At 40.0% G+C, this 19,857-nt stretch overlaps 1 protein-coding gene across 10 annotated transcripts in view; it reads left to right on the top strand.

Annotated features, from left to right (window-relative positions):
- NCOA3 (nuclear receptor coactivator 3) overlaps positions 1 to 19,857 on the top strand; it is a 94,147-nt gene that overhangs the window by 48,258 nt on the left and 26,032 nt on the right. For 6 of the 10 annotated variants that reach the window (XM_081196001.1, XM_081196006.1, XM_081196003.1 and 3 more), the window contains one exon: positions 12,601 to 12,678. The exons of 2 other annotated variants lie outside the window; for them this stretch is intronic. The gene's annotated coding sequence lies outside the window, so the exon portion shown is untranslated. Of the gene's footprint in view, positions 1 to 12,600; positions 12,679 to 16,431; positions 16,449 to 16,536; positions 16,624 to 19,857 lie in introns of those variants that run through there. 2 more of the 10 variants (XM_081196011.1, XM_081196009.1) reach the window with 2 other exon arrangements.

Raw genomic sequence — 19,857 nt, 5'->3', positions numbered from 1 at the left:
GTCTTGTCTGCCCTGTGTTGAAGACTTGCTCTGGAAGGTATGCCTTGTCATCCAGTAACTGCTTTAGTTGCACAAGGTATGTTTTTGCAGCCTCTTAGTCTGCAGATGCAGCCTCCCCTGTCGTTCAGATATTCTTCAGCTTGAAGCAGATCTTAAAACTGTTAAGCCAACTTGGGTTGGCTTTAAATTCATTGGTAGGCCAGCCCCCATTTGTCGTGGAAAGTTTGAAGTGGTCGTATAGGCTTGGAACCTTTTGATGCAAGATGCTGCCATCCATAGGAGCACGTTTCCAGTTTATGTCTTCTAGCTACAAGTTCAGTGCTTTCTCCCGTATTCATCAAAGCCTTGTCCTGCACCTGGCTTGTCACCTTTGCAGTCAGTGGTGTGCTTGCTGCCACAGCCTCACAGATCTCGTTCTCATGCACACTGATGGCATGGATGATGGACTAATTACAGCCGCATCTGAGTGCCACAGTACACACAGACATGCCATCTCTGAAGCAGTCCAGTAGAGCCAACTTCTCTTCCAGTGTGGGATCCACCCCCCGCTTCTTGGGTTTCCCATCAGCTGATGATGGTAATGCCTTGTGCTTTGGGGCCATTCTGTGGTCTGAAGCTCTCCAAACACCTCCACAGATCTCTGTGGTCTCCTCCAGTCACCCTCTTCATCTGCCTCTTCCACAGCCAAACACTTTCATGAAGACCTTTGGGATTGCTGGCCATTTTTTATGCACTCGCACCCTCTCCGCTCCCCACCCCACCCCGTGTGCCACTTTTGCGCCATTTTCTTAATTTCTCATTGTGTGTGCAATTTTTCAACATTTTTTAAAAAAATTCTGCAACATGTAAATCTGTGAGCACATATTTTAAATAAGTGTAAGTTACCTGTATTTGTATTCTGTGTTCTACAATGAGCACCAGTTGTTCGGCCTCTTATGTTATATTTTAATAGCTAAGCCTTGTCCTAAGGTACAGTATTCACTACATATTGGAAACATTATCAGGCATTTATATATCATGGGTATCTATTCTTGGATTATTCTGTGGCCAACTGGCTATTAATTTTATTGAACCAGAACCTGATAGGATGTTGACTACAGGTTTACTGTTAACTGTCTGTCTGGCACTGCAGAAATGAATTATGCATTCACATATGATTATTCTTGACTGAATAACATGAATTGCTGACTAATAATAAACCAGTAGGCAAATGAAAATGTCAGACTGTAACATTATTTCCAATTCATGATTTGAAGACAGTCTGGAAACTGAAGGCCCTCCTACTTATTGGCAATGGGTAGCTGATGTGGGGAAGAGGGAAGAAAAGGTGTATAATGGCTGTTGTGGGTGGAGGAATTCTAAGCATTAAAGTTAGTAAAACTCAGGTGTCTTATAATGGTTTGCTGTCCAGGCTATTATAAGAGACCTCAATCCACTCCTGAGTCTCACCCATTTTAATACTTAGAATACTATTGAATACAATAAAAGCTTATTCTTCCTTTAATTTTATCAGTCAAGACAAGATTTTATCAGTCAAGGTGGCTGAAATTTAGGCTATTTAAAGTCATATATGTAAAATGAAATAAATTACAGTTATACAATAAGCAGTTCTGATAAGTTATTGTAAAAAAAGAATTAGTACATTTTGACCTATTGATATGGATACAAAATGTACATTTTGTTATAGCAACCATGAGGGCTTTGCTGGGTGTGATGCTCATAATACTCAAATCCCCAACTGAACAGCATCCTGAAAGCTGCTTGTGGGACTCTCTTCTTTCCAGTAAGTCTGGGAAGGTAGGAACAACCAAACAGAATACCTCCTATCTGCAACTTGCTACAAAACAAGAAGGGGAAAGCCCTCTCATGAGTGTGTGTCTTGTATTTTACCTCTTTTACAAAGGGAAGAAAGGCAAATGCAAGGGAAGAGATGAAGTAGTAAGATATGTGGGATATAACAATACAGGCCTCATGCTGTGCCCTGTGTGAAGGTCTCACCCTGCCCCTCACATTTTAAGAAACACACGTAGAGAATCTTGCTTGAAAGCCCCCAAAACTTGAAGCTGGTACAGTGCAAAAATTAAGGTAACTTCAGAAAACATTTTGGCTATTAAAAGCCAAACTTCATCGTAAAGGAAAGGAAGACTACACCCACTTGATATTGCTACTTGGCAAATTAGAAAGAGAAGATTTTATTTTAGGGGATTTTCTAATTTATGCAAATACAGAAACTTGTAGGTCTTTGCAGTAGTTTCCAGCTGCTAACGCTATATACAGTCGTAGCTTGGTTCTCGAGTGGAATCCGTTCCGGAAGTCCGTTCAACTTCTGAAAATGTTCAAAAACCCAATCACAGCTTCTCAGCCAATCGGAAGCCCCAACGGACATTTGGGTTCCAAAGAACGTTTGCAAACCGGAACACTCACTTCCAGGTTGGTGGTGTTCGGGAGCCAAAACGTTCGAGTTGCAAGGCATTCGCAAACCAAGGTATGACTGTATATCTATTTGCAGGTATTCAGCTCCTAAGCATTGTAGGATTAAACTGGTGGACCAAATGCATGAAAAGATTAATGACACATATGTTTACAGGATGTAATGAGCTTTTATCAGTTCTCACAATTATATTTATTTTAAAAATACCTACTTATAATCAAAAATAGGAGAAGATATTTTTTGACGGAAGTACCTTTTTTAAATTATAAGACTTAAAAATGCTTGCTTAATGCTGTTATTCAGGGCTGCTAATCATAAGTGCCCAAGCTGCACATTTTTGCAAAGTTCAAAGATATTATCACATACCATGGTTTAAGCTTCCTGCTTTCAGTAACACTAGATGGAAGGTTTATCACTAGAACATGTTCATGTATTTCTTGGAATAGTTTTTCAAAAGCTAACTTTTTCAAAACTTGTTGATGACTAAATAAAAATCATGTGGGGAAGGGAGAGCTGCTGACTTGTTTAGTTCTGCAGTGATATTTCAGCTGCTGTCTTGGCAGGCAGAGAGACTTTTGCTGTTGTGGGTGAAGCAATTGGCTGGGACAGAGACTTTGACCAAACTGCAAGGGGCCCTGTTGCATGGGTGTAGCTACACTACCACAGTCACTGTCTTTGGACACATTCACGCCATACATTTAAAGCACATGGCTCCCCCAAAGAATTCCAAGAACTACAGTTTGTTATGAGTGCTGAGAATTGTAGCTGTGTGAGGGGTAGACTTTCAGGGTTCTTTGGGAGAAACATGTAATTTAGCTCTATGGGATGGATGTCCTCCTGTTCCTTGCTCTCCACCCCCCCCCCCCCAATACAACTTCACATCTGTATTCATACTGTTGTCACATCATTTTTGTCCTGCACAGTATTGAAGTAAAAGCATGTGGGTTTTGTAGCAGTAAGTATCTACTCTTAAAGGAACTAAGCAACCAGCACTGAACCGAAGTCAGCAGTAGCTGGTGGAAGTCAGGTATTACTTTTAACTGAAGTGAGATGGTTGGTTGAATTGTTAGTTGAAACTGAATTGCCACCAACTCTGGAGGTGGAAATGGCTTCAGCAACCACAGGAGCCTCTTTATGAACTTGCTGAACATGTGTTGAAGTGTCCATTTCCCTAGGGAGCCTGGATGGTTGATTGAACTGGGCAGCATTATGAAATTATCAGGCCCTAAGTATGAGGGTTCTGCAAAGATAAAGCTTTTTCTGAGAAAGCTGAGACGAACCAACGTATTATGAGGTGTTCACTTTTTTATAAAGCTTAATGGGGAAAAGGTGAGCTTTCTGGACTGTGCAGCTAGGGAAAAAAGAATTAACCTTCCCTTTGCAGCTGCAATCTCCAGGAAGATCACTGCCCCACCCTTCAACAAGAGAAAACTCTTTCCAAGTCTAATTGCAGCAGCAGAGGGGAAATTTTGGGAGTTCTGTCTAGCTGGGAAGGGAGTGGTAACCCTTACCTTCCAAGCTGCAACTGCCTGCTATCACCCCACCTCCATTGTAATAAGGCTTTCAGAAGGCTTATCTGAAGCCTAATCCTGATGCTGGCTCTCTGCAGCTGTCAAACTTCACACACCCAAAAATGGCCCTTTGCACTGCAAGTAAACTTGGGCAAAGAGATCCTGTGGTTCACAGCAGAAGTCTTCTTTCAAACCTAATTTTAGTGGGGGAAGGGCCATGGGTGGGGAGGGAGACCCAGAACGTATCAAGAAAAACCTTTGCCGATGCAGCATAGCAATCAGTAAGTTATGCCATTATGTTATTTGGGAGTTTTCCCTCACCCTGAATCTTTCTGGAATCTTGAGCTTCCTGACAACAATAGTAGTGTTGCCATTGTGAAGTTTGGGGGGGGGGGAAATGTTGTCAGCTTTAAAAAGCTTAATTGCTTGAAACAGATTTATTTTTAATTTTTTAAAATAATCCAAACTAAAATGGGGGGGGGGGACTCTGAATGAGATCAGTTGAAGAATCTGTGGCTATACTAGTACAACAGGCTATACTAGTACAACATTGTTATGAGATTAATGAGTCAGAATGTGCTCTTTTAAAACCTGATTCACTTATTAAAAATGTAAGAGGACAAAAGAGGAAGTTCATGCAAATTGCAGTGCCTTAGTAATACTAAAAACGTCATACTTAGAAGATCTGCAAATTTTTCTGGGGCACTTTTAAATATTTCCTTTGGGATGTGAATGGAACTACCAAATTAAGCTGATACTCTGACAGGAAAAGCCTTTTTTGTTTTGTTTTTATGATGCAAGTTGTGTGTTTTTAGTTAATTTTATGTCCTGTTTTCATCAAGACCTTGAGTGATACCTGTTCTGAAAATGTTAGAGTGATGTGGTCTGTCTTAAGGATGAAAGGGATAGTTATTGTAGCAAGGAACTGACATACTGCTGCTCGGAAACTGAATACCAGAGGTGTGTGTTTGGAACATCTCCCTTTTAAGGGGAAATATTTTCATGGCTGGTCAGTTAATAGATAAATGCTCTTATATCTGCATCAGCTAGTTTGTGAAAAAAAACCTGTCAGGAATAATGCTTTGCAAGAACTAATGTCATTTGGAAAGGCAGTGTAGCTGTGAGAATAATCAAATTTTCATAAGGCAGCTTTTATTATATTACTTAGCATATTACATTATCGGTGTTTGCAGTGTGCAGCTTTTGTCATAGTGCATGTGTTAAATGTACAAAGCAATTGTATGCCAAATTTGTTAAAATTGTAGATAAGTCATTGTGTGCCTTGTTTTATTAGTTGTAAAAGCTGTAATTGGAATATTTCTCAGATTCATGTGGCCCCATTAAATTAAACCTTATTTTTTAATAGTTTTAACATTCAAAGGCAAGGGAAATATGAAAAATGGCAGTATCAAAATAAATTATCCCACATGCTTAGGATTTGTTTTCACTTCTTTTAGTCCCTCCTCATTACGCCTCCCCCTCACTAATAACCACTTCGTTGGACAAAATCCTGTCCTCCCATCACACCATTCACCCTTAATTCCAATATTGCAATAGTTCAGTATGGGAATATTACAGCAAAATTACCCTCTCAAAATACTCCTTTCTTCTTGAAAGCTTTGAGTAAGGTATGCTCCCACTTACCCATGGGTGGGAACACACCTTCAAATGCTCCCCATTTCTTCAATCTACAGTGGTTTGAAGGAGTTGAAGATGTGTAGCTCAATCAAAGAAAAATCTGGGAGCTTTAAGCTCCTGATTGTTCCTTTGAAGTCTCACCCTTACTTACCCTAAAGTGGACAACAGCTAATATTTTATCTCAAGTATATCTTAAATTTAAGTTAACACTTCTCTTAACATGTATAGTGTGACCTGCTCATTTTTAACTACAAGTGACAGGGTTATAAAGACAATAATCAGTTTTTACACTTTCCTAGATACAGTTACCCTAATTTCATTGGGTAAATTGATAAAATAATTGGTTTTAAAAACACATTTAAAAACTCCTTTAAAAAGCTCCTTAAAACATGATTATAAAATTGTGTTGTCTGTGAGGCTCCGGGGCCAGCTGCCTCATCTATTGCTATGTTTCGTCTACTCTCTAGCCGATTCCTTTGTGTAAATTATTAAACTAAAATGTCAAAAACCATATTGTATATTAGATGTATTGTATAAGTTTTACAGAGTTAGTAAATCATGTCCAATTTCGCTAATCCGCCCCCATTGTATAGTATATACCTAAGAGTATATTCCCACATTGAACTTGAAAGACAGTGAAGAGGATCCAGCAGATTTTCAAATTTGGCATAGAAATTTGGTTTTCTTTGTGCAAAATTGGTGTTTGAAACATTTTATATCATGCCTTATGATCTAGAAGACTGACCAAACTTTCTAAAATCCATAAAACATTCAAAAGGAAAGAATCAAAGTTTATGAAAACACCAAAGAGGAGACACAACTTGGGAACGTAGAAATTAGGCAGAAAACAAGCTAGCAGAAACCTCTGTTCTGTGGACTCCTATGAACACTGAGGCTTTTAACCCTCACTTTTTCAGGTGCAGCTTCAGCCCTACAGTGTTATTCACCAAAATGAATAGGATCATGATTAATTGTAAATAAAAGTTAAAATCCTACTCTTGAAAATTGTTCATGAGAATTTGCAGTGAAGCAAATAGGTATCATTTTCCTGAAATACAAGGCATTATATGAACTGGGTTTGGAGGCATGTAAAAGGTCACAGTAAGATAAAACTATGTGAACTATGCAGTTTTGGCACTTCATTGTGCATATTTTATAGACAATAGTTTCCCCCCTGCACGTATTTTATAAGCCTTTTTAGACGTTCCATGCTGAAGACTAAATATCTTAGTTGAGATAAGTAAAATTATTGTTTTAAAGCATTTTTATCAGTTGAGAAGTCTCTAAATAAAAACAAGACAGTCTGCCCACAGGCTGACATTCCAAAAGACAGACACGACTTTCACAGGCACGTTTGGTAAGGACACGAGGACACACATTTGCAGAGGGCCATCTCGGTGGCTGCTCCCAAAGTGTGGCACTCCCTTCCACAGGCAGCTAGACTGGCCTCTCCTCTGCTTTCCTTTCACCGGCAGGGAAATACTTTTTTATCTAGATATCTGGCCATTAACTGGGTGTTGTGGTAGAGTCTTCTGAGCATGAGTGCTGTGCATTTTCTCTCTCTTTCGACATTGTAACTTTGAAATGGCTTTCAGTGTTGTTTTTAAAAGGGTTGCACTATACTGTATATTAGCGGGACGTGGGTGGCGCTGTAGGTTAAACCACAGAGCCTAGGACTTGCCGATCAGAAGGTCGGTGGTTCGAATCCCCGTGACAGGGTGAGCTCCCGTTGCTTGGTCCCTGCTCCTGCCAACCTAGCAGTTCAAAAGCACATCAAAGTGCAAGTAGATAAATAGGTACCGCTCCAGCGGGAAGGTAAACGGCGTTTTCGTGCGCTGCTCTGGTTCACCAGAAGCGGCTTAGTCATGCTGGCCACATGACCCAGAAGCTGTGCACCGGCTCCCTCGGCCAATAAAGCAAGATGAGCGCTGCAACCCCAGAGTCGGTCATGACTGGACCTACTGGTCAGGGGTACCTTTACCTTTACCTTATACTGTATATGTAGGCATCCCTCCACTGATGTGTGTTCTACTCTTGTGCAACCATGTATACATGCTGTGCTGGGGACTGAAATGAAAAATGAATGAATGAGTAAGCAGGCAAATAAATATAATAAAATCTTACCAGGAAATGGCGGGAGAGAGCTGGAGACTCCTTGTGGCTCATGAGCCCAAAAAGGATGCCAGTGAGAGCAGCCCCAAAGAGACCTGAGGCACAGTGGGGCTTTCTTTAGACTGCTCAGCATCCCTGTCTTAACAGCTGATGTGTGGGGTAGGGCAACAGCATCAGCTGCTTCCTCGCTCATGCTCCAGTCTCTAGCTGACCCCAGAGCTTCAGCTCTGCTTGAAGAGATAGTTATGTGGAGAGAGAGCGCTGGAGAGCATGGAAAACATGATTTCACTTATGTGCATGGGGGACCAGAACGTAGCTCCTGCTGAAATAGGGAGATGGATGGATGTATCAAGGGGGAAAGCCTTGATCTAGTCCATTGTCTAAATCCACACCCTAACAACCTGACTGGCAGAATGGGAGAAAATAGAATGACTGACAAGAAGTTTGGGGCGGGGAGCAATAGGTTATTGCTGGTTAAAATAGCAGTATTTGGTTATCACAGTTTTGTTCATCTTGGATGAGCACTCAATGAGTGATGAGCTTGAGAAAGACACATCATCTTTCCAAGAGTTTGCAGCTTTCTCAAATGTATTTACCGTACTTTTTGCACCATAACACTCACTTTTTTCCTCCTAGAAAGTAAGGGGAAATGTCTGTGCGTGTTATGGAGGGAATGCCTACAGGTGGCATGCCTACGGATTTTCCTCCTCTAAAAACTACATGCGTGTTATGGTCGGGTGCGTGTTATAGAGCGAAAAATACGGTAATTCAATACAAAATGCTGCTTAGTCACTTCCTGGTAGAGTTCCCCAGAAGTGTGTACTGGATTGATAAAGGCCTAAGAGATGCTTACTTGCAGCTCATAGAATCTGAGGGCACCCAGAAGGAAGTAACCAAGAGCTTCAAACTAATTTACTTTGTGGGTACCAGAAAGCCAACTTGGACCAGAGTGACGGAACACGCTCGTAAAATAGTATTTATCTTATGAATTAAACTGTTTACAGTTCTTATGTGATTTCTTGCTACAGCCCAGGAGGCAAGTTTTTAGTTCATTTTGCATTGTCACCACACATTCTTTGATGTCTATTTCTATTCAGCTCAGATTCCTGATAATTTGACCAACAGCAACATCATAGAGTTCCTTGATGGACTTCACTGTTTGTTAACTTTAAGCACTGTTCATTTACTGTTAAGTTATGCTTCTTGTTTTAACCATTGTCAAACTTTTTGACAGATGAAGTTTATAATATGATCACATATGCCTATATTTAGAGATAGATGAGGTAGGGCTTTCCCCTTAAAACCCTACAGAAATGGTTCTTCCTCAGTAGTGGATTTTGTTTGTTTGTTTGAGTTAGTTTTTACTTTTAAAGATTTCAGCCTTCAAATTACCAGTTCAGCTACTTGGCAAATGTGAATTCCTGGAACCCTTTTTAGAATATTGATGTTACATCAATGTATTCCAATTCTATAGTATAGAGGCTGGTTTTAGCAATAAGCCACATATTTTAGTCCACAGATAATTTTCACATTTGAATATTTTTACGAACACTTAGATAGATAGTTGCCAATTTTGGTGACTTGTTTCTTTTTAATATTCATTGCTTCTAAAGCTCATTTTTGTCACCTAATTATGAAGATATATTCCCAATATCTGCTGCAGTGAAGCCCGGTGGAAATATTCCATCTACCTGCTTACTCCTTTGTTATAGTTTTTCTGGCTGGGTTCATGTTTCCAATATTTGTGTTCTCTTTATTCAAGACCCCCAGTTTTTAAAAGAAACCTGATTTTTGGTGGAGGGTTTTTAAACATTTTCTTTGACTCTGCCATTCACCCATGATTTCATTCTTTTGGACTTGCTTATGTGTCCCTGTCCCCCCCCCCCCTTAGGTGTTTTATATGCAATATTTAAAACATTATAGTGGTTTCAAATAATGACCACATTTTCTGAAGTAGAGCCATCTCCAAAATTCACTCTGTAGAATCTGTTCTACGTTCCTGGAATTCCAGCTTGCAGGCTTACCTAGCTGCACTGGTAGGTTGAATCAAACCACCATTTAAATTACCCACAATTCTCTGGAGCAACACTAGGTTGAACATTCCAGGGCACTGTAGGGAATGTAATCAGTTGATTTGTACAGGGGATCTATCCGCACTGTTGGGCTCTTGACAGCTGCTTGAGGATGCTGATGCTTGCCCTGTCCTGAAAGGAAATATGCCTGGCCTGGATTTCCTTCAGTTTTCCACTTGTATATAAGTCTGATTTGAAAGTCTGATGCATTGTTTTGAGAGGTTGAAATTGAGATTACAGTTGTGGATGTGTTAATGATAGATCCTGTATTCTACTATATGTGACCAGTGGTGCATAGTATGAGATCTTGATTTTTATCTTTTAAGAACTTTCATTTTTTTTGTTGATTCTCAATCTCCCCTTACTCTATTCCACTCAGATTCTATTAAGGGGGATAGGCAGGAGAACCCCCAGAATAGCATGCTGGGAGAGAAGAGAGGGGATCATTCCATCTGGCAAGCTGCAATGCTAATGCAGATGGAATGTTGGTAATAGTGTGACATTGAATTCCACCCTTGGTTTCTCTGACAGTGATTGCCAGGTTCTTTGAAGTACAAGGCTGCTGTGCCTTTAATAGTCACATAACTGGGAATTAAATTTTCCCCACCTCTATAGCATATGAGGAGAAAAGTGCTGCCATATAGGATTAATTGGGAAATGATTTGTTTGTTCACATGGTTAGAATAAATTATGATTCTGCCATAAGAATTTCCACAATAGTACTTCAGATTTTGAAAATATATTTTCATTCTTTCCACCCTGACTAGTGGGGGTTTCTTACAGAGAAAGCTTTACAAAGGTGTGTAATTAGGAGGCAGTTGAGTCTTGATGCTTATCTTTACGTGACCATATTGCCAATCACTCCTCTAATTGGTAATGTGAGTTCATCTGAATACAGCTACTGTCAATGTTGTCAACTGAGTGGTTAAACTTGCATGCAAATGCATATGCAACTGGTTGATATGAAAAGGCCCTAGTTAAATTTCTTAAGAAATTATCTGCCTGTACAAAGCTCTTCACCTGACTACTAGTAATTATCTATAAGTAGTCTGAGTAGAAGTATCAATTTTGAAATTCTGAATTCTGGATAGTACTATAATGTGTGCTTCTACATATGAATGCCTCATAAATATTTCCCAAGAGCAATTTATTTTTCTAATTAGCTGGAAGAGTCTCACTTTTTTTTTAACACATTGCTTCAAGCAGTTTTGAATAAATCAATTCAAACACACAGCTGTTGTTCAAAACTTCACTTAAGTTGCTGCAATTCTGAATAGCTTATTAGGAATGCTTCCTAACTAGTCGATTTAATAATACCATTTACAACATGGTCATAAAATAAATTAAACCAGTCTCTAAACTTAATGGATAAAATAGAGAAAGGGAAATTGTCAGGGTCTCTGCTTGTTTTGATAATAGACATTGCAGTATTCATGGCTTATTCAGATTATAACTTATACTAAGAAATTACTCTTGTCATTTTTCTGAAACATACCATTTAGGAGGATAAAAGAATATAAATGTTAAAAAGAGGAACAGATTTTTTAAATAGCTTCAACAATGTTATTGGGCATGGTGTGAAGGCCCATGTTTTAGCAACCTTGCTGATGCTAAGCAGATCTGGACAATGCCTGGATAGGAGACCACTTGGTAACCTTATGTATACCATCATGAGCAGCAGAAAAGATGCCCAGCCAGAATTATTTCACGTCATAGGTTTGTGTGGATGTCTTTAATAAAATGTGTGTTTTAAAGGGCCCAGATATAGATGTGCAATCTCAAAATGCTCAGAGTGCTGAGACTATGACAGACACAATTGCTGAACATGGACTTCTTTCTGTGCTGGTGAACAGGATCAACAACCTGTTTCCGCTAGGTAGAATATGAGCTGCAGAAAGCTGCCTGTAGTCTCAAGCATAGTCCTCTACTTTTGTAAATCAAGGGATGTGTGTGTGTCCTTGGCCAAAGTAATAGAAGTGGTCAGATAACTGGTCTGATAACCTTATGCTTTGGGGTGGGGGAGAGATGAGCTGAATTATGTGCAGGGTTGCTAGGCCTTCAGCAGCTACAGAAGATTATCAGATTCTCAGCCTATACAGGTTGAAGCTAGTTGGAAATTTTATTCTACTGCTCCACTGTTGTCATCTCCTCCTTTCTTTTAAAGTAACAGAGGTAACCAGAATAACCATTCCTGCCTATTTTCTCCATGCATGAGCAGCCTGGATGTGAGGGTGGTAGCTGAGTAGCCTTTTGTTTGAAGCAGGGTTTGCCTTGACCTCTTGATGAGGTTCTAAAATTTGTCATCAACCCCAACCCAAATTCTTAAGAATGTAAATAAAATAGTCAACAAATATCAATATATAATCAACATTTATTTATCATCAATCAATACTAGGAATAATAAAATATAAAAGACAAGGAAGTAAAACAAGTGAAAATAATAGTAGTCGTTGACTAAATTATTGGAATATCTCATATTGTTGTTGTTTAGTCGTGTCCGGCTCTTCGTGACCCCATGGACCAGAGCACGCCAGGCATTCCTGTCTTCCACTGCCTCCCGCAGTTTAGCTGGTAGCTTCGAGAACACTGTCCAACCATCTGGTCCTCTGTCGTCCCCTTCTCCTTGTGTCTTCCGTGTTTCCCAACATCAGGTTCTTTTCCAAGGAGTCTTTTCTTCTCATGAGGTGGCCAAAGTTTTGGAGCCTAAGCTTTATGGTCTGTCCTTCCAGTGAGCACTCAGGGCTGATTTACTTAATATCTCATATTAAGCTTTACTGAAAATGAAGATGGGGAACACAATGATACTTACATGAAGTTTTAAAATTTTCTTTGACAGAATGTGACACACAATGCCTACTGATCCTGATGCCTGCCATTGAAAAATCATCTGTGCATGCTTGAGTTTTAAGGACATGTAAGTGAAAATATTTTAAAAGTAAAATTTAGAGATTATTACTTTTTTCCCTTAAGTTTTCATTATAAACATAGATTCTGGGCGCACTCTAGTCAAAGTCCCATCGATAGGAGATGCACCAATATGCTTGAAAGTTTCTCACTGAAATCAATAAGGTTTAATGTAGATGGACTGTGTCCTATGTTAGTAAAATGTTAATCTTTTGATTACATTCCAGCAGCTGTTTTCCTAAACTAGGACAGAAATCAAAAAGTTTTAACTGCTCTTGAGTGGGGCTTGATTTTTTATTTTTCTTAAAGTTGGGCACTGTTGTATAGTTCTAATAAGTCTTTGATAAATAAAATTATATTGTAAACCACCATATGATCTTCAGATGAAGGGCAGTATAGACATTGACTAACTAACTAACTAATTAATTAATTAAATGGATGATGAGAGGAAAAGTGTTGCAAAACAAAAACTCGCTCCTAATTTTAACATATTTGGTGAGACCACAGGGAGCATCCTATTATTGAAATTGTAATATGTGATATGTTCCTTAAAGACTATAGGCACAGCTAATTAAAGTTAATAAATAATAGTGGTAATAATATGAACAAGCCCTGAAAAAAGTTCTAGGGCCAATCATAAATGTAAATAAAGATTAGAATAATATCTGGACATTCCTAAAATACATTTTTTTCCTACTATTTGACTGTTTTCCCTAATGTTCCCATGCTTTTTTTTGTTATGTATTTTTTTCGGTGGTCAAAAGTGTTCCACTTAAATTAGCTCGAGATGCATCCTTGAAGCTGTGAGATAGTGTGTTGCTTTAGACCACCTGGCAAGCTGATGGCTGAAGAGAGATTTGAATTAGGGACTTCCTAGCCCACAAGACATTACAACAGGAATACAGAGCCTTTAGATGTTTTGGACTCCAACTCCAGCCCCAACCAACATGGCCATTTGGTTTGGCCATCCCTGCTTTAAAGTTTCACTTAACAATTTTTTTCCTTCGCTGCATATATTTCTAATCTAATCATCTCACTAGTACAATTCATGCATCTGATGAAGCAGGCTTTAGCCAGTGAACCCTCACACTAACAATAATGTAGCTCATATTTAAGTTGCCACAAGACTCAGTTGTTTTATCAGACCAACTCTTCCTGAATTTCCATCCTCTGACAGTATTGTTTAGGAAAAACACTTATCAGCTATTGAAACTTAGCTTTGAGAACTGGGGTTTTATCTTAGTAGCAAGGTTTGCCAGCTGCTTCTTGTGCTGGGAAAAACACTTCTCAGCTATTGAACCTTAGCTTTGAGAACCCAGGGTTTTATCATAGTAGCAGGGTTTGGCCAGCTGCTTCTTAATCTCTTCAGGTGGCAAAAGCCCCTCTCAATTCCATGTCTTTCCTCTGAGAAGCCCACGATGTCATTCCATGCTTGTGTCCCTCAAACAAACCTAGAAATTAGAAGCTGAGAATCTTTTTTAAGTGGGTTATAGATGCAACATGTTGCCCTTCAATTGGAGTATTAATTAATATTAGTGTTAAAGACAAGTCCCAAAACAGTATCTTCTATGCAGAGATTGTATTTGACCTTAAAGAATCCCGGAACATTTAAAGAGCTCTTGCAAGCATAGCAAACCACTTGAGCAAGACAATGACACAGTACAAATAGGCCTGTGTATCTGATTGTATCAGATGCAGCAATAAGTGCTAGAAATATTGCATCTGTATTGTGCCTCTTCTGGAAGTCACTCCTGATACAACTGCTGAGTGCAACTACTTAAGCGCTGTGATATGGTCTGACATTGGGTTGTTTTGTGTTCAGAATATCACCAGTGAAGACAGTTGTTTAAATAGCAAGCTTTTAATGTAACTCATATAACAAGGTATCAGGAAAAGAAGTGTGGCACTTTGTTTTACTAGTTAATGGCCTTTCTCTGACATCAGATAATAGGTGTTTTAATTCCCCATATATGATCAAAAATAAGAAATGTAACTATGTATGTATTACTTTTTAACTGCAGTGAATGGGTGGTATGTTGTCTGGTTTCATGTGCACAATCTGTGCAGTCATTGTAATTATTTTTCTAGCTTTGCAGTTTCAAAATCTGTGCTTCAGCTTAGCTGCTTTGGCTGAGAGTTGGCTCTAAATAGTAAGTTCCTTTACAGATTGCAAGAAAACCTGTCTTTATCTGGGTTGACCTCTTGATAATCATTAGCCCGATTAGTAATACCATTGGCACAAACTACATAAGAGGAGGCTTTCTGGCTCTGATCAAATGTCCATTTAGTTCAGCATTCTGTTTCGCTCAGTTGGGGACATGAAGGCAATAGCCCTTTCCCATTGCTGTTCCAGAGCATACTTCCTCAGATCCTGGACATGTTGTCACGGATAAAGTACTCTACAATAAGGGTTCATATATAGTAATAGTCAAGTACCAAATGTGAACAAATATTCTGTTGTACGCAAGAACCATATATATTAAATGGAATAAACAATGTGACTCATAAGACCATAAGATTCATAAGACCATGAACAGTATATGCATAATGGTACACTGGTTATTACAAGTGAGCGTTTTCCCAACATGCCCCAGTGATCTTGAGTCCTTGGGGGAAAATAGTTTCAACAAACTTCTTAGGGGAAAGTGTTCCAATTCTTCATATGCATCAATGGCCAAAAAAATAAAAATATATAGTGTTTTCACATTTTGGGTCTTTCTCATGCTTGGGCATGATATAGTGCCTTTAACAGCAAACTCAACTTGTAAGTGGTGACACAATTGTAGTCAAAACCGAGAGAGTGTGTGTGATTGGCATACACAGGAGTGCTTATGCTCGTAAGAGCTGTCTGGGTGGAGAACGCCTGCAGCTTCCCCACCATGGCACTCTCTACCACCTTCCACCCAAAGGTAACTGGCTGACAGCTGTTCTGCTCCAAAGCTTCCCAGTAGGTGGGTTGCTTACTGGGAAGGGCATTTTGGCAGGCTGCTCGCTCAGGAGCCTGGGAGATACTTCACTCCAGTATTGCCTATAAGTTTTTTTTTATGGTTTCAGTTTGGTTCACTTTGCAGTAAAAGGAAAAAGGCCTGCCTAAGAATATTGGTCACCTCAATGGAAGAAATGTCACAAGTCATAGCTTTGGGAAATGTAATCCAGTCAATGTAATCCAAGTATAATTACTGTCTCCTCCCTCAGGAAATGTGACCATTGTTCAAGACTAAAATCTAATCAGACTAGTGAAAGAGTGAAGAATGCTGCCTTATATCTGCAAAAGAAAAAGACCCACCCCGTCTTGCCATGTGCTTCAGAGCTATATCAAGCAAGGCTGGTCAGGAATGGCACCTCCCTGATCCAATCAATTTTTGAATTTGCTTTGAAGCTTTTGTCCAAAAAGGTACAAAAGCTGAGGTCCTGATCCCACCACTTCTTCTGATTGCTCAGTTCCACTCTCCTTGAAATCGCTTGCTGAAAATCCCTTAAATGGAGGTCTAACTCCATTATCCTCCTCCGCTTTCCCCTCACTAACACTGGTTCGTGCACCTCTGGATGGTCACTTGCTGCTTCAAGTGCAGCTGCTTCAGAAGCCCTTTTCAGGAATTTACTTCAGTTCCTTCTTCTCTGGATCCCTGTTTGCTGAATCAGAGATCTTGGTTCCAACTGCTCGGAGCTCCTTTTCAGGCCTCCTGCCTGCCTCCCTGTTTCACTGTTTCCTGCCTTACCTGGAAGATTCAACACACACACTAGTCCTCTTTCTTCAGGATTGCCAACTGTGTTGGAAAGGTAAAACTTGTTTGCTTTTCTGTCTTCTGGAGGTCCTTCCCCTATAAATTGTAGCCTCCACATCTGCTTCCTCTTCCTATGTTTTTAGATCTATTTTTAACATCCTACCTTGGAGTGTCTGCATGCCTGGGTCCTCACCAATTCAGCTGTGCATTGCTGAGACCTAGTCTGCAAGGTACGCCTAGAGAGGAAGAGCAGTCTAGTGTGGCTTCCTAAGCAGGTCTGAACACCTCTCCTCCCCTTCTCTTATACCTTATGTGTTTGTTTGCTTTGTGTGTTTGTCTGTGCTAGTTTAGGCATGGTTAGAATTAACTAATTCTCACGTACCAAAGAAAGTGCACTTAGCGATCCCCACTGTCAGAGTAGATATGTATTGTTGGTGAGCCCCACTGAAATGGAAATGTGTAGGTTTTCTTTCTTTTTCTGTCCAATAAGCATCCCCATAACCTGTGTAAATTACTGGGTAAATCTGCCAAGATGCACTATTGCCACTGACTAAACGCCTGGAACGTGTCTTTTGAAACACATGTCTTCCAAGGAGGCTTGCTAACAAGGTCAACATGATACAAATGTAGTGCTGGAGCCAACATGGTGCTCCTGTAGGTGTTTGTTAATTGTGCTGACTGCTTCCCCACCTCACCCTCTTACCTCTTAGTAAGCAACAGCTCCCACCTGCTGGGAAGCTAGTATGTTGACTCCGTACCACCCAATGTACTGTTTATGGCACTCTGTGGAAAAAGCACTTCTTTCTCTAGGAGAGCAAGGAGTCTTCAATGGGGGCTTCTTTCCTTCCCCCACAGCATCTTCCTGGAAGGCATGCTTGCTTGAGAGATGGAGAGTAGAATGATACTGTCCCCCTAGCTGGGCTCACCAAATAGCAAATAAATCTCGGCTGGACATGCTCAACTTTAGCTTGTCTTGTTTTCTATTTCAGTGAGCAGCTAGGCTAGAACCTGTTGACTTCAGAACCCAGCCCTGTAACTTGCCTAGTAATAGAGGAGAGTTATTCCTTGCTCATGTGCAGAGTGTTGTTCTGTCTTATCTCTCTAATGAGTAGCTACAGATCAGGCTCCCAGAGGGGAGTTGGTGGTTGCACACGTGGATCTATCACCTCCCAATAGTCCAGAGCCTGTTGTTTGAGGTGGTTGCCTCTCATGCATCATCAGTGGGCTGGGTCAGGCCTGGAGGGGCACCATATTGGCAATGGCTAAACTAGCCATTGTTTGTTGCCCTCCACAAACAGGCAACAGAAATTCATGTTATTTATTTATTTTTGTATCTGTAAGCCCCCTCCCCAGCTGTTCAGTGGTTAATCCCTGGATCAGTACCATCTAAAGTCTGCACAATAAGTTAAGCATATTCCTTTTTGAGACAGGTACTTAGGCCAGCATTTTCCAACCCTGGGTCCCCCAGATGTTGTTGGACTATAACTCCCTTCATTCCTGACTGATACTCCTGCTGGCTAGGGATGGTGGGAGTTGTAGCCCAACAACATCCTAGCACTCTTTTGGCTGGAACTTTGTAAACAGCTTTGACAGCTATCATACTGCTTAATAAATATGAGAGCATTGTGCTCTGGAATGATTCTAAAGAAGCTTTTCGTTTAGTGAAGTTCTTTGAAAATTGGTAACAAATGGAAATAACAATTTCATATTGTTGGGAAATACTGGAACGCTTAGAGAGGGCAACAGCAAACTTTACTTAATCTGTATGCAGAGTACTTGATATACTATTACTCTGTAGAGACGCATTCAAGAGTGCTGTTGTTGGCATACATCGGTCTCTGGAGACATTGGAGGAGTGCACCTTTTGGGGGGTGGAGTCAAACTATGGGAAGGTTATCCAGCTTTGGCTGTAAAGACCAATGTGGGAGAGAGACATGCTTTGTTGCAACTGGGGAAAATGAAGGTGTCCAGTTGTGCTGCTGCAGATGCACCATGGTGTCTCTTCTCTGTGCTCTTCCCAGCGGCCATTTCTCCTCTGGTCACTACTATGGATGCACAACCTCATTGTCTTTTGCAGCTGGCGCATTGAAAATCCTCTTGACTGTTGATCTCTGAGCTCTAAAGCCACATTGTGACTTGGCTTGTCAGTGAGTGACTGTACTTTCAGTAAAAACAATTTCAAGGAATTGCAGAAAAACATAGGAACTATAGTTACTACGCTCTCACATCAGGTTGATCAGCATTGCTGCTATATTTTAATAGGTGGTATTTGCATTAATAATTGACTCAATTGTGAAGGTCTCTTGTTGCATAAAAATCGCTATCACTAAGCATATTCACTGTAGGACCCTAAGCAGCAAGAGCGCAGCCCCTCTGGGCTTCCTTGCAAATTGGCTGCGGTATTGCATTGCTTTCTACATTGCAGAAGCAATAATATTATGGAGAAATGATGGAGGTCTGCGTAGGGTATATTAGAACACTGTTGCTAGGGAAATAGACTTACCAGCTAGTCTCATTTTAAGGCAGTGTCCCTTGTTTCAGAGCTACTCCATTTCCTTACAAGATGCTATTTACTTCAGAATACAACTACAGTGGTAATAAAAGAAGTGCTAAAATATAGCTGTTAATGACAATCTTTTAACTGAATTTCTAATTGCTATTTTAAACAGTATTAAAGAATTGTATGTATCCAGCCCTGAACAGACCTTGTGGTGAAGGCTTTGCTATAAATTCAAATAATAAGTAAATAAGATAGCCCCTTAAAAAAAACACACACAACCAAGCAAACCCTATTTTGACAACTTTGTGGATACTGTTATGCATTGAAGTATAACTGAAAGAAATAATGGATATCTGTAAGTTGAGTGAACAATACAAGTTTTTAAAATACAGTATTCAGTATAATTTTTCCCTACTGCAATAAGATACTTTTGAGCATAATTTATCAAAGCTGAAAGATGGTTGTTGTTTTTTATCGAACCTTATACACAGACACCCAACTCTCCTTTTAATATTACTTCATCTCCAAATTAGTCACAAAACAGCTTGACTTTTGAAGGCATTGTACAGTTTGTTTTAAGTACAGCAACTTTTTTTCTGGGTTTCTGTCTTGTCTGCTGTACCCCTACCCTTCCTGAGCTTCTCTCCAACTCTTTAGCTTGTTTTATTTACTTCCTGTCTCTTTCTGTGGCAGCTTCTAGCGCCACAAAACTGTGTGTCTGTTTAGGAATGCAATTGTTATGAGAGCAGAGGCAACCAAATACTGTAATCTGCATGCAGTATCTACACAATACTACTTCGGGGTTTGGAACTCCTCCCCCCCCCCCCAAATCATACAGACCACATAACTGTTGAAAGCAGCTGTCTGAATGAGTCTGCACTGTGCCTTTTGCATGACAGAGCAGAGCTTGGTCTTGCTTTCTCTGTTAAAAAGCTTCCCTTTTTTTGTGTGTGGTGATTTTGTT

The sequence above is a fragment of the Podarcis bocagei genome (genome assembly GCF_964188305.1).
Source record: "Podarcis bocagei genome assembly, chromosome: 5".
Lineage (NCBI taxonomy): Eukaryota > Metazoa > Chordata > Lepidosauria > Squamata > Lacertidae > Podarcis > Podarcis bocagei.
Note: the sequence above shows the minus strand (reverse complement) of the source record. Positions and strands in the feature narration are given on the sequence as shown.